Raw genomic sequence first — 16,267 nt, forward strand, 5'->3', positions numbered from 1 at the left:
CTTGGTCCATAATTGATGCTCAGATTGTCCCTGAGCATCTCTTTGGCGCTACCTGCCTCTCAGTTCTCAGAGGTGATGCAGACGAGCGTATGAGTGTCCTGCGCTACTGTAACAAGTCATCTGGGACTCTAACTTGAAGTCCCGGAGGTCAGGACATAGTTATGATTACCTGACATAATTATCATTAGCTTTAAATCAAGTTTGGTGGCTGGAGAGCGGACTCACTCGCTGCAGAGGACCTGGGTTCAGATCCCGTCGCTCATGTTAAAAGCCATGCATGGCACTGCATGAGTCTGCTGGAAACGGGAGGGTCACTGCACTTGCTGGCTGGCAGTCTGGGTCCAGATTCAGCATACGCATGCGCAGGCATTCACGCCTGCGCACACTTGTTTCGACAAGAGCCAAGTTCACAAGTTCCGGGCACCAGGGTGTGGACCTCTTGGGAGCCACTGTGCACTTCCTGCTTTTAGCATCAAGTTTTCATCAGAATGAGGGAGAAGGAGAGCGGAGGTAGAAACATTTCAAGGGTTTCCCCAAACACTCAGTTTTCACTTCCTCTGTTACTTAAGATCATAAAACCCACCTTTCAATATTACCCAGGATTTGGGGGTGTGGTAGAAGGGTTTGTCTCTGAAGGTCTGTGTTCTGGGGGTGTCATCTCTTCATGCTAGGGTTGAGAGGCGGTAGGCTTTGAGGTGGATGGAACTCTGTGGAAGAGGGCTGACTTGTAGAGGTTCTGCCTTTGGAAGGAATTAATGTAGGACGGTGGAATTCCAGTTAGTTTGCATGGGAGTGGGTTGTCATGAAGTGATTCTATCCGACACCACTGACTGCTTCTGCAGACAGCCATTTCCCTAGCCCTTTCTCTGCTGGGTTATGGTGGAGACAGAAAGCCCTCGCCACAGCTGAGACGACAGTTACTTGAGTTTAACCAAACTCTTTTCTTTATTGTGCTCAACCTTTGGTCCCAGGCATCAGTGCCTGGGACTCCTAAGTCTCATGGGTCACCAAGGGTGGTCAGACCTGGCAGGTTTGTCAACATGAAACATCAAGATGTGGATGCTTTGATCCTCTTGGGGGATCAGAAAAGGCTCTTGGTAAGGGAAGTGCATTAGCTGGAACTGGGAGGGATGGGGTGACATGGGCTTTAAGGCAGCCAGTGCATAGGAGTTTAGATAGTGTCAGGCATGTGTAGCCCAGTTCAAGCAAATACTGGCATAGATTCTGATGCTATAACAAAACACCCGAGGCTGAACCGTGGGCCCTGAATATAGGAGGTTCTCAACAAACAGTGGAGGCTGTGCTGTTCCTAACTCACATGGTAAACGGTCAAAGAGGCCTGGAGCACCAGGCATGAAGGAAGGTGGCAGAGAATGGAGGGCTGGGAAACCAGGTGATAAAATTAGGGGATGTCGGGCTGGAGAGATGGCTCAGTGGTTAAGAGCACTGACTGCTCTTCTGAAGGTCCTAAGTTCAAATCCCAGCAACCACATAGTGGCTCACAACCATCTGTAATGAGATCTGATGCCCTCTTCTGGTGTGTCTGAAGACAGCTACAGTGTACTTACATATAATAAATAAATACATCTTTAAAAAAAAAAATTAGGGAATGTCATAGAAACCATATCACCTGACATCTCTTTGTTTCTGCTCGGATCATTCGCTTCTTCACCTACCTCCACACCAGCCTCACCCCTACCCTGTCCCCTACTGGCTGTTGTAGTTTGTGACCGTTAGGTCCAAAATGAGCCCCCCAATGGCAGTGCTGATGACACAGAAGGACTCTGGGTAAACAGAAGGACTATTATTATTATTATTATTATTATTATTATTATTATTATTATTTTAGTAGAGAATAGAGTTTATTCGGAGCATGGGGAGGGGAGTTGAAAAGGTAGTAGAGACAGAGAAAGGCAGGGGGAGGGGGGAGAGGAGAGGAGAGGAGAGGAGAGGAGAGGAGAAGGGGAGGTGGGCCATGAGCACTGGAGACAGGGGGGGATGGGGAGAGGGGGGAGCAGGAGGGAGAGAGGACAGAACTAGAGCAAGAAGTCAAGAGCAAACAGGGGGGTTCTGATTGGGTAGAACCTGGTACAATTTCTCTTTACCAGGAAAACCATTGCCTCCTTCATCTGCCACAACAGTCAAATATCTGGGGCAACAGGATCTAGTTTGAGGTCACTCTGAACAGTTCGTATCATCTGGAAGCCCCCCCCAATCCTGCTGGCTATCATAAAATCTGCTGGCTTTTCCACCATTTTGATTATCTGTGCAAAGTAAAGGATGAGCAAGAAATGGATGAGGGGATGGATGAATGAAATGTGACTCCGTGGACTCATTAAATTCGCTCCCTTGCACTCTGAAAGTCAAGCCGGGACTTTCATTAGCCAATTTTCTTGTGTAAAAGCATCATGCAATAAATATATTCACATGTGGCTTCATCACTACCAGGTCCTACAGTACCATGACTGTCTCTGGGTTTGACCAGGACCGTGGGGTGGCTTGGGACTCTAGTTCAATCCCTAAGAGTAACCTGGGCAAAGTTTTGTGTGCGCATGCGCATACCATTGAGCTCCACCCCCCAGCCTAAACAAAACCTATCAGCTTGACTTTGCCTGCCTTTGGCATCCGCTGCTCTCCTGCCATTTCTGGGTCTTTACACACACATTTCCCAGCTTGACTCAGGGCCACATCTCCCCAGCACCTGCTCACTACACACACACACACACACACACACACACACACACACACACACACAAAAGAACCAGATCTCTGCTACTCCAGCATCCCCTGAGGCTGCCATTCCAGGCGGAAGCATTAAGACAACAGTAGAGAATTCCTCTCTGCTTACAGCCACATTCGCTTTGATATGTTTTAAATAAGTTACTCTCGCTCAGCATTCCATGTTCCAGCACACTCGGCTCCACTCCGACTCCCTGTATGTCTAGGGCAGGTCCCCACACCCTGCTGGGTTATTTTACACTTGGTCTTGCAGCTTATCATTCCTGAACCTTAATTCCCTCCAGAATTCTCAGCGTTTTCTCCCTGCGTGCCCTTTCTCTCCTCTCCCCAAGCCTTCTTCTCAAACACCTACAGAACTTCCCTCTCCCTACCTTCCCAGACAGTTCCCAGCTTCAACNCCACACTTCCCCCCCCCCATGCTCTACTGAACACTCACAGGCTTCTGCGAAGGAACCCAGAAGGTCGCCCTTAGCTTCCTACCACAATAGTCAGCATTTCAGGAGAGACGCTGTATTATTATTATTTTAGGTCCTCTACACTTAGAAGAAACTAAAGAGATTACTATGTTCAAAGTAATGACCCTATCATCGCAGGGTTCGTGTGTCTGCTGGCTTCAGGGAAGGGGACTTGGAAGCTTTTATGAAGTGTAACCTCTAGTGTTGCTGGGGGCTGTGAGGCGCTGCTCAGCTGAAAATGACCTCTGACCCTCTTAGGTGGGACCCCCCTCTTCTGTGAGGGTCAAGGTCGGTGGGAGAAGGGAGGAGGCCAGGAACCAAATGGGAGCATGTGAGTGCCGTAAAAACCATTACTTATCCGGGAGGCTTTGAACACAGTGGTATTCTAAACAGAAAATGCCTGACAAGCTGAATTATTGGGTAGCCATTAGAAGATCCTAGATGCCAAGGACCCAAGAGGTTCCCAGGGCCCAACAGGGAGGACATTAGCCAAAATACCCAACAAAGGGGAGAGAGAACTTGTAGAGACCATATCCAGTGAATATGCATGGCCCCTGGTTGAGGGATGGGGCCACCCACCCACCTCAAAAATGTTAATCCAGAACAAATGTTAATTAACAAATGTTAATCCTCTTATCAAAAGGAAATTCAGGGACAAAGAGCGGAGCAGACATGGAAGGAAAGGCCATCCAGAGACTGCCCCACCTAGGGAATCCATCCCATCTGCAGACACCGAACCCAGACACTATCACTGATGCTGACAGGAGCCTGGTATAGCTGTCCCCTGAGAGGCTCTGCCACAACCTGACCAATACAGATGCAGATGCTGGCAGTCAACCATCAGACTGGAACCGCAATGGAGAAGTTAGGGCAAGGACTGAAGGAGCTGAAGGGGTTTGCAACTCCATAGGAAGAACAACAATATCAACCAACCAGACCTCCCAAAGCTCCCAAGGACTAAGCCACCAACCAAAGTGTACCCATGGGGGGACCCATGGCTCCAGCTGGATATGTAGCAGAGGATGGCCTTATCTGGCATCACTGGGAGGGGAGCTGCTTGGTCCTGTGGAGGCTGGATGACCCAGGGAAGGGGAATGCTAGGGCAGTGAGGTGGGAGTGGGTGGCAGGTGGGAGAGCACCCTCATAGAGGCAGAGGGGAGGGGGATGGGATAGGGGGCTTGTGGAGGGGAAACTGGGAAGGGGGATAACATTTGAAATGTAAATAAATAAAATAACCAATAAACAATGAAAAAAAAAGAATTGGAATTGGCTCACTAGACCTAGACTGTCCCACCTGCCTAGATTTCTCTCTTTTGATAATAATAATAATAATAATAATAATAATAACATAATAATCAGAAACTCCTTATTTTCCAAGGGTCAATGGGGGCAGGGGATATGTGTTCTAAGACCTTTAGTGGAATGAATATATATATATGTATATATATATATATATATGTGTGTGTGTATGTATATATGTGTATATGTATATTTCTACAATAAATTTTAATTTATAAATCAAGCCACCTTGAGAATAATAGTAAAAATATACTGTAATAAATGCTACCTGAAATTTGTGACATTTTTATTTCTGGAATTTATTTTAATCTACGTGTGGACACACACATCATGGCACACCTGTGGAGCTCAGGGGACAGCCGCAGGTGCTGGCCCTCTCCTCCACCCTGTTTGAGACAGGGTGCCTTGTTTCCTTGTGCATCCTTCAGGCTAGTGGCCCAGGAGGATAGGAATTTCTCCGGGTAGGAATGCCAGCGTTACCGTGGTGCGCTCCTGTCTCTGGCTTTCTGTAGATTCCAGGAACTCAAACTCCTTCAGCCTATTCACTAAGCAACTTCCCCAGCCCATCACGCTGATACTGAGAGTTTCCCTTATCCCTCGCTGCTACCTCACTGCATGCAGAACCTCACTACACAGCAAGGCTTGCTAACCAGCCTGCTCTGAGGAACCCGGCTCTCACCTCCCCTGGGCCATGTTGCTTCTGGCCTGAGGCTGTTTTGAGATAGGGGTTATTGAAGGAATTCGGTTTAAGGCTAAATCTCCCCGGGCTTTCCAGCAACAGACTATGATCTGCTTTGTATGAGAGGCTCTAGGTTGTTTCTCTGGTGATTCCAGGGGCCAGGAATCCATTTCCGTCCTACTCTCTCCCCAGCAAGGACCCATCCTGGTGGGGGCTGGCTACAACCACCAGGGGGAGCTGCGGAGTGAGTCTTTGCCCACCCCACCCGGAACAGAGTCCTGAAGGGTAGGTGGTTCACGGGCCTCCGCCCTGTAACTCCAGTCCCTAAGGAAAGGGTCGTATTAGCCACATCCACAGTTTCCCTAAATCCCGCGTGTCTCTCATGGAGGGAAGAGGCTCATTTCCCATCATGCATCCGTGAGGAAGGGTCTTCCCCACATCGATCCCTCAGTAGTCCTCTCATGCATGTAGAGGAACTGCATAGGCAAGCCCTGCATTTAATTGAGAGATGGTGCATAAATGAACAAGGTAGAGGGGGCATATCAGCTTTCGCCAGTGTCTTAACGTTTCATTGCTGTGAAGAGAGAGACACTATAACCAAGGCAACTGTTATAAAGGACAACATTTAATTGGGGCTAGCTTACAGTTTCAGAGGTTCAGTCCATTCTCATCATGGCTGGAAGCAGGGCTGCATCCAGGCAGACACGGTGCTGGAGAAGGAGCTGAGAGTTCTACATCTTCATCTGAAGACAGCCAGGAGGGTCTCTCTTCTGAAGGGGGTGGAGCTTGAGCATAGGACCTCAAAGCCCACCCCCTCCCCACAGTGACACACCTTCTCTAACAAGGCCACACCTTCTCCAACAAGGCCACACCTTCTCCAACAAGGCCACACCTTCTCCAACAAGGCCACACCTTCTCCAACAAGGCCACACCTNAAGGCCACACCTTCTCCAACAAGGCCACACCTTCTCCAACAAGGCCACACCTTCTCCAACAAGGCCACACCTTCTCCAACAAGGCCACACCTTCTAAGAGTCCCATGGGCAGAGCATATTCAAACCCCCACAGCATCTACACATATGCATTCATACACGTGAACACTCACACATGTACAAAAAAAGATTTGCAATACACAGCAGATATCCATACGAAATAAAAGTCATCCTTAACTTTCCTAATAGCTCACGTTAACCGTACAAATAGAGTTTATCTTCTCTGTATCACTCCCGACATCTGGGCATCCATAGTTACCGGTTTACCTTAGTGCCAACTTTATCCAACTAAGAGCTGCCTAGACATTTGGGTTAATCTGTGACAGTGTCTCAGAATAAGGTTGGCACTCCTGTTGGTATCTGAGTAAACTGTCTGCTTTCTGTTCACCGTGTGGTTAGACTTTGGCCATCCGGTGAGGGCCTAACAGAATACAACCGCTGGCCTCCCCTCACGAGAGAGAAGCTTTCTGCCTGGCTTTCCTTTACCTTCAGACTTGAGCAGAGACGATGGTGCTTGGCCTTCAGCTTTCAGGAGCAGACTTTCTGCTTCTCTGACCTTTGACCATGAACGGTCCCACCATCAGTTCGGCTGGCTCTCCAGCTTAGTAGCTTGCCCCACACACCTTGAGATTTTTCCAGACTCCATAACTGGATTGCCAAGTGCTTATCAGATGTGTGTGTATACACATGTGCATATGGGATGTGTGTGCATGCTTATGTGTGTATTGAGTACACACATGTGCGTATATGTGTGTACATGCGTATATGCACATGTGTACACGTGTGAGTGCTTGTTTGCATGCATGTGTATGCATGTGTGAATGTGTGCTTGTATATGTATGTGTGTACATATCTGTGTGTGACGTTATATTTTTGAATCTTAAATGTCTCCCAGAAGGCCATGGTCCTCAGCTTGGCACTGTGGAGAAGAGGCTAGCCCCTTTAAGAAGAGATGGAGCTTCCACTTAGTGGGCAGAGGGCTCCACTTGGACTCAGTCCCCAACAGAGCCTAACACTGTGTGTGATGGTGCACACTGTAATCTTAGAAGTGGGGAGGTGGAGACAGGAGGATTGGAAGTTCAAAGCCATTCTAGGCTGCATAGGAAGTTCAAGTCTTAGGTTTGTGGGGCCATGCCTTTAAGTAGAGTGCTGGGATTAAAGGTGTACGCCACCACACCCGGCTATATTGTTATAGTAACAGAAAGTTAAGTAACACCACACACTCACACACACACACATGCGCGTGCACACATGCACACACAGGTACACATATATACAGGCTGGTGTGTACACATGTGCACATGTGCACACACATGTACATATGCACACACACACATACACACACAGACATGCATGCACCTAGTACAAAGATGAATGAGAAGAGGTGAAAGTCTGGTACACAGAAAGCAGATACCCCATCCTCTTTCTTCATTTCTGTGTCCCAGGGACTCAAAGCCTCAGTCCGACCTCCCTGCATAGTGAGACCCAGCCAGATGCTCAGTTGCAGAGGCTTTTTGAGATGCAGGCAGAATCAGTCTGAGCTGGGGGTGCTCCTATCAGTAAGAATGGCCCAGTGTCCTGCTGTGTGGTCACAGCAGCAATCCTGGGCATCTACTCAGCTACACCCAACAGCCCCTCTCCAATACAGATCAAGGAGCCAGGGATAGACGAGATCAATCCCCGGATGGGGAGATGCTTCGGTGGCTAAAGAGCTTGCGCACAAGCATCAGGTCTACAGTTTGAATCCCCTGCACCCACACGAATGTCAAGTGAGCATGGCCATGGTGCCTTGCCTGTAATTCCAGCCTTAGAGGGTCCCCAGAACGAGCTAGTGAGATTAGCCATATTAGAGAGCTCTGGGTTTGGTCACAGACCCTGCCTCAGTGAATAAGGTAGGAGAGCGAAGGAAGGTGGTTCCCAACATCAACCTCAGGCCTCGCCATGCATATGTACATGCCTGCCTGCACACATATGACTACATATTGTGGAATGTGTGCACACACGTGTGCCTATACACATGGAAAGCATGCATACATGTGTATATACCATCACACACACACAAACACACACACACACACACACACACACACAGCCCAAAATGCAAAATCAAAAATGGTTCTTTTGGAAAGCCAAAGGGGGGTCAAGGGATGAGGGGGATTTATTTTGACTGCCTATCAGTAGTGACTGCAGAGTCTAAACACTGCTGGATGCCCTTCAGTGATGAGTCTGTGGACTGGCTGGTTTTGTGTGTCAACCTGACCCAAGCTGGAGTTATCACAGAGAAAGGAGCCTCCCTTGAGAAAATGCCTCCGTGAGATCCAGCTGTAAGGCATTAAGGATCATGGGTGATCACGGGTGGGAGGGCCCATTGTGGGTGGTGCCATCCCTGGGCTGGCAGTCCTGGGTTCTATAAAACAAGGTGAGCAAGCCAGGGGAAGCAATCCAGTATGCAGCAACCTCCATGGCCTCTGTGTCAGCTCCTGCCTCCAAGTTCTAGCCCTGTTTGAGTTCCTGTCCTGAGTTCCTTTGGTGATGAACAGCAGTGTGGAAGTGTAAGCTGAATAAACCCTTTCTTCCCTAACTTGCTTTTTGGTCATGATGTTTTGTGCAGGAATACAAACCCTAGGACAATCTGGGCCTAACTAACGTATAGTCAGTCAGTCTCAGCATTGTGTGGATACTGCAGTGTGTGTGTGTGTGTGTGTGTGTGTGTGTGTGTGTATAAGGACTGGGGGATGATATACATTGGGACAAGATAGGATGTGGGTATTTTTCTTTTCTTTTTGAGACAAGACATCACTCTGTCAAGCCCAGGCTGACCTGAAGTACATTATGAAGTGTAGGCTGGCCTTGAACTCACAGCCGCCTTTCTGCTTAGCACCCCCCCCCTCCCAAATATGAGTCTGAAAGAATACCAGTGTAATTTCGTTTGGTTTTGAAACAGGGTCTCATGCTTTCCAGCCTGGCCTTGAACTTACTCTATAGCCAAGGATGACCTTGAATTTCTAAACACTCCTCCTCAGAAGTGCTGGGCTTCAGGCATGCAACGCCATGCCCAGCACTTGAGGATTTGGGTGCTCTGGGCAAGCAGCCTGCTGACGTGAGTGTAATTTTGATTTGAATTTCCCAGATTAAGAGAACTGAGCATTTTTGTCCTCGTTTCCCGGCCACTTGTATTTCTTTTGAAATTGTCTTTTCAGTTCATTTGCCCATGTATTGATTAGTTTATTTGTCCTTTTGGTGTTTTACACTTTCTGGCTTGTCACATATCCTAGATGACCATCCCTGGGCGGATGAGTAGCTGGCAAAGGTGGTCTCTGGTCCGGCAGGCTGTGTCTTTCACTTTGCTGTACGGAAGCTTTTGATTTTGATGCAATCCAGTTCGCCAGCTCTCTCTTCTACTGCTTGAGCGTGGGCAGGCAGTCTTTGCTTCCTCCCGGAGATGGAGGTGCCTTCCTGATATTTCTGCCTTGTGATTCCAGAGTTTCCAGCTTCACAGTAAGACTCTGATACTCAGTGATACAGTCTTTTGTTTGTTTGTTTGTTTTTGTTTTGGTTTTTGTTTTGTTTTTTCGAGACAGGGTTTCTCTGTATAGCCCTGGCTGTCCTGGAACTCACTCTGTAGACCAGGCTGGCCTCGAACTCAGAAATCCGCCTGCCTCTGCCTCCCGAGTGCTGGGATTAAAGGCGTGCGCCACCACTTCTCAGTGATACAGTCTTTTGCAACCACTGTGGTCCATTTGTTACCAAAATACTGTTATGCAACATATGGCTGTTTTACAAGATCTTTTTGTTTCTTTTTGTTTCCCACCTTCAATCAAGTACCTGTAAAGGAAAAAGAGAGGAGAAAGGCCTCTAGTCCCAAACTAAAATTCTTTTAGTATAAACACACCCATCAGAGCCCGGGCTGAGCCATTCATGTGCCAAGCTCACATATTACAGTATCTTGATTTGGACTGATTTAGACAATTTTTTTTATCTGTTTGTTGCCGGTTTTGAGACAGGGTTTCTCTGTATAGCCCTGGCTGTCCTGTAACTTCTTCTGTAGATCAGGCTGGCCTCGAACTCACAGAGATCCTGCCTGCCTCTTCCAAATGTTGGAGTTAAAGGTGTGTGCCACCACCTCCCAGCTTTAGATAACTTTTAAGCAATTTCATCTTTCCCTCATAATACTTCTGTTTTGAGACATGCACATGTTATCTGTACCTCAACTGTATATTTCTCTGGGTTTTGAGTGATCATCATCATGTGACCTTCTTCTGTGGGCTGCACCGGTCTGTGGGGGACTCGGCAATGTCCCAGAGAACAGCTGAGCGCCAATGCCCTTGAACAACCTCTGAGCTAATAACGCAGACTCAGAAGCCTGTCCGGAGGGAGGCAATGACTGAGCACTATCACTGGTGACTAGAAAGTCTTCCTCCATCGACCTTAGCAGCTACCCAAAAGGCTAACAAAGATCTCAAGTCCCCATCCTGCTTCGTGCAGACACATGAGCTGGGTATGAAAGCTACTTCCTGCTCGGACAAGACTCTGAGGAGGAGAACCTCTGCTTTGTCTCCCTGCTGATCACAGAGGATTGGTAACTCCACGTTCAGGCACGGAAAACGTTCTCCCAGCCTGTTTCCAGCAGTGGACTATAAGAGGACGTGCCCCAGTGCTAGGGCAGTGACCTGTCTGGGATCTGGAGGCACCACAGATTGAGAACATTCTCATTTTCTGTTTGTTCGTTCATTGCTGGTTTAGAAGCGGATTCTTGACATAATATACTCCAGCTGGCCTCATCCTAGCAATCCTCCTGTCTCAGTATCCCCAGAATTGGGATTACAGGTATTTTTCCTCTACTGAGTTGGCAAGCAGAGTTGAATTGGGTAAATAGAAATATCACAAAAACAAATCTAGAGTGAGCAGGAGATGAAGGATCCACGCATGCTGAGATTTGGTGTAAAAATTTTCTTTTCTCTCATTAAAAATGTTCTCATTCTGGGGGTGCTGCATAAGGAGGTACCGGGAAGGAGGGCTGGTAAAAATGTAAGAGGAAGATAATATGGGACACTAGCTAAGTAGGCACCAAAGCTCTGTTTAGACTTCTAAGAGACTCAGGGACAGCACAGCTGGGCCCTGGCAGCCTGCGCTCAGGGGACCCCTCACCCAGGTGCACCAAGAGCAAGCAAGTGACCTCTGTGCAGAGCAAAGGGACTGCATTCCTGAGAAAGTCAGGCCGACGCACGCAAATAAGAAAGATCAATATCCTGGCCCTGTCTGATGTGGGATCAAAGCAGGCAGGGAATTAACACGTGAGCAAATATAATCAATCAAAGCATAGGGGCAGCTTTAGAAATGGTAATATAAAAACAAGTGGGTGTCTGAGGTACCTATAAAGGTAGCAAATGTGTCACTGTGTACGGTGGCTATAAATTAGTCTCCTAGTGTCTTACTGATGCTTTCTGAGTTATGCCACATAATATTTTTTAGATTTTTATTATATTTCACTTTTAATTATGTGGATGCATGGGAGGTGTTACACTTAGATTATAATCAATCAAGCTTAAAAATAATTGTAGTAATAAATCATATCAACATGTAACGAATCACATTAATTATGTAAATGATATTATTATGATAAATATTCTCAGTAATAATTGTCATGCAAATTCAAACTTTTCTAAGTTTTCTAAGTTTCTGCTTATACTACTGTGGCCACACCAAAATGGTGTAGAGTTTTCACACATTTATTTTGTGTGATGGGATAAACAGTAAGACACTTTCATAGATAACAATGTGTTGTAAAGACAACAACTGTGGAGAGGATGGAAAGAAAACACAGGTTCAAGAAAAAAACCACTGTCTTAACTCATTTTTAAAATGAATATTGAGTATCAAATTATCATTCTGAAATTCCACTAGAAATTGTGTGGGGGTATGTATGCACATGTATGTATATGGGTGTGTGCACCTATGTCTTCGTGCACAAGTCTGTGAATGGGTGTGTATGCATGTGTGTATATGGATGTGTTTGTATGAGTATGTGAGTGCCTGTGTGTGTGTGAGTGATGTATGAGTGTATATGGGCGTATGTGTATGTGTATGCACTCACGTGTGCATTTGTGCATGAGTGTGTATATGGGTGTATGTGCACAAGTATATGTGCATGTGTATGTGTACACACGTGTGTATGCATGAGTGTGTGGGTCTGTGTGTGCATGTGTGTTCATGTGGATATATGTGTGGATGTGTGAGCACCCATGTGTATGTGTGTATGTACATGCATACACACACATGTGTACTGCATGTTCACACATGCTGGCAGCTGAGTCTGCAAGCCCAAGGTTTGTATCAGGGTCTTCCTCACTCACTCTCTGCCTCATACCCAAGAAGCTTTCTCTCACTGAACCTGAGCTTATCCACATGTCTTGGCTCCAAAGGTCTGTCTGTCTGCTGTGGACATGCACCATTGTGCTTGGCTTTTATGCCAGTTCTAAGAATCTGAAGTGGCATACACTTTATTGACTGAGCTAGCCCCTTCCACTGAAAACTTTTAATTAATAAGTTATATAATAGCTCCAGTTTTACATTCAATAATTATAGCTATTTAATTTCGTATAAAAATTTAAAATATCTACCTGTACTGGATAGCTTTGTGTCAACTTGACACAGCTGGAGTTATCACAGAGAAAGGAGCCTCAGTTGGGGAAGTGCCTCCATGAGATCCAGCTGTGGGGCATTTTCTCAATTAGTGATCAAGGGGGGAGGGCCCCTTGTGGGTGGTGCCATCTCTGGGCTGGTAGTCTTGGGTTCTATAAGAGAGCNGGCNGAGCAAGCCAGNGNAAGCAAGCCAGTAAAGAACATCCCTCCATGGCNTCTGCATCAGCTCCTGCTTTCTGACCTGCTTGAGTTCCAGTCCTGACTTCCTTTGGTGATAAACAGCAATGTGGAAAATGTAAGCTGAATAAACCCTTTCCTCCCCAACTTGCTTCTTGGTCATGATGTTGTACAGGAATAGAAACCCTGACTAAGACACTACCTAAGTAGAATAGCCTTGAAACTTGTAGGAGTGTGTCAAAAATATTTGTAAACTGCTGTTCATCACTCTTAATCCTGTTCAAATGCCCCACAAACAGGTCATCATACCTTGATCATATAAATTTGGGGTACACTTCACCTCCATTTTGTAAAAACACACAATCCCTGTTGAGTGCTCAGCGAAACACTAGTGTGTATAAGCTTCTCTAGATTCATTTAACTAACTTTCTCAAATATCCATTATAGTACACCGAGACAGTTAGGGTAGAGACTGCCCTGCCTTACCACATAGCTACTGAGATTGAATGCCTGTGAGTTTTTATTTTTATTAAAATAGATTTTTATATACAATATATTTTACATAGTAATTTTATTACAGACTTTATTCAAGGAGAACACACAAGTGTAATAGGAAAGAATCAACTCTATGATCCCAATACATATATTCTCTCTCTCTCTCTCTCTCTCTCTCTCTCTCTCTCTCTGTGTGTGTGTGTGTGTGTGTGTATGTGTGTGTCTCACACACACACGTACACACAAAATAAACATAATTTAAAAAATTAAAACAGAGGTTTTTTTAAATGAAATATTAAGAGAACCGTTGAACAAAGTAGTATTGCCACATGTCACAGATTCTCAGAACTGGTTACAGACTAGCCCATTTCTGTACCAGTGTAGAAATTGGTACATAGTATATTAATGTCAGTTTTAAGAACCTGAAATATTCCCATTCATGCATGACATGCACGTTACTGACAAAGCCAGCCCCTTCTACTGAGAACTGTTTAATTAATAAATTATATAATAGCTTAATTTTTTATGTTCAATAATTATGGCTATCCAACCTTTAGCCTTTCTGTTCTCAGAGGGGTTTGTTCTTGCAGGAGCTGGCCTTTGTGCAGTAGGCTAGCTTGTATTTGAGTGTCATCAGGCTCAAAGGATGAGGGCATCCTAAGTGAGCAACCTAAGAGAGCAAGTGTAGCATGCCCTTTGACATCCATCTCAGGAGTGCCTGGCTCTTCAGTCTCCTGTTGCAGGATATCTGTACTGTTTACTGGGAAACTGGTTTCTAGTTGTGGTGTGGCTCAACCTTAGCACACACCTTTAATCCCTCTGGCTGGAATACTGACACACCCTTAGTACACATCTTAAATCACAAACGATGAAGTTAAGGATGTAGAAGGAAGCAGCCATGTTTGAAAGTGATATCTAATTGAGTGGCAGACAAAGTGACGAATCAGAGACAGATTTGGCAGAATAGGATACGCCCAAATCTCAGGAGAACAGAGAGGAAAGGACGCTACTTAAGAAAGAACAGTGAGAGAGGAGGAGGCAGTTTTACAGAGACAGGTTAAAGAGAGAATAAGCTAGACACAGGTGAAGACAGATGAGCCAGAGACTGAGAAGGAGCCAGAAGATTCGAACAGATTGCCTGAGTTAGTATGAGACCAAGCAGAGCCATTCAGTGAGAAGCTGAGAGAAACCAGATTGAATCAGTCAGCTTGGATAGGAGGTTAAACCAGAACAGCTGAGTTGAACCAACCAGCTAGGGTTCAGAACTAGAATGGGGGAGCTTATTCAGCAGCAAATCTCACAGACTAAAAACATTCTAGAGCTAGATAAGATCTTGTGGAGGCTAGACGCTTCCAGGACTAGGCCTAGGCTAGCAGACAAAGGCAGTAAACCTCCAAGAGAAGACAATTAGTTCTGGGGAATAAAAGTTACATTTACAGTCCCCCAATAGATCAACTTCTTGGGCTCTTCCAAGCACCAAGGAAGGGAGGGAGGCCTGGGTCCCACCCCAAGGAAGAACAGCTCAAAGTAGCCTCTGTAGTCTATGGGACTGTGCCAGCCTGGCTCTGTGAGTCTTCAAGGACAGTTACAAGTTTACAGAATCACTCGAGAAAACTCGCAAGGTTTCCTGTGCGAGTCACCTTGCTTGTGTACCTATATTCTGAAAGTGACGCGGCAATGGTGCCCTGCCCTGATGTGTTCTCTCACTTGTGACGATGACCAGTGATTTTGTCCGATCAGCCAACTGACAGGGGACAGAGGCCTTTAGAGAACCTTCCCTGTGCAAGCATTAGTTCTCCCCAGGTTCAGATTTCTTTCACTGCTGCATCAAATCGACGACAATTAAATAACCACACCTGCCCTGCACTCTCTGAAATGTTTGTTCAACGCACAGGAAAGGGGGAGACCAGGCCCACAGACCCTCGAGGTGAGAGTGGTTCGAGAAAGGCATCACAAACCACAGAGCAACTCGGAGAGCAGAGCCGTCGCTGAGTTCCCCCCATTTTGTTTTTCTTTTTGTTTTCTGAAGGTGGGGGTCTCTTAACTTTGACAAGACTCAAAGTCAATATGTAGCCAGGGGTGAGTCTGAACTTTTGATACTTATCGACTCCTCCTCTGGGTGCACCACGACGCCCCGTTTATTAAGGTCCTAGGGATTGATCCCAGGGCTTCCTGCTGTCTGCTGGGAGACTTCCTCAGCACCGAATCCTGGTCATTTCTAAGCTGCCTTGGGTCTATGAATTCGCCTGGCCTGAGTTTTCCTCCTCTTCTTCCAGAATTGTGGTGGGCATATCAATTCGCTTGTAGTCTCTTTGTGTCCTTGCCCAGCTTTGATGTCATGACAACTCTCACGCAGAAAGCTATGTTAGATATGGCTCCCTCTTCTATTTCTTTGGAGGAATTTCAGTGAGAGTAGCTTTAATTTCCCTTTAAATGTGTGGTGGAGTTCACCAGTGAAGCGGCCTGACCCATGCTTTCTTTGCTGAGAGCTATTACCATTATTATTAGTAGTATAGTGTTACCATCTCAGTATCACACATATGCTGATTCCCCTGGTTTCTTGAGTCCGTTTGACCATTTCTGTTTCTAAGTATCTTTTTTTATTCCATTTACAGTCTAACTCATGGGGAACTAAGTGGAGAAGAGGCCAGTGATGTATGGTTAATTGTTCAGTATGCTCTCTAATCCTTTTAATTTAATTCCATAAGGTTTGTTGTAATGTCCTTGGTTTTATTCTCTCTCTCTCTCTCTCTCTCTCTCTCTCTCTCTCTCTCTCTCTCTCTCTCTCT

The sequence above is a fragment of the Mus pahari genome, chromosome 5 (assembly GCF_900095145.1).
Source record: "Mus pahari chromosome 5, PAHARI_EIJ_v1.1, whole genome shotgun sequence".
Classification (NCBI taxonomy): Eukaryota; Metazoa; Chordata; class Mammalia; order Rodentia; family Muridae; genus Mus; species Mus pahari.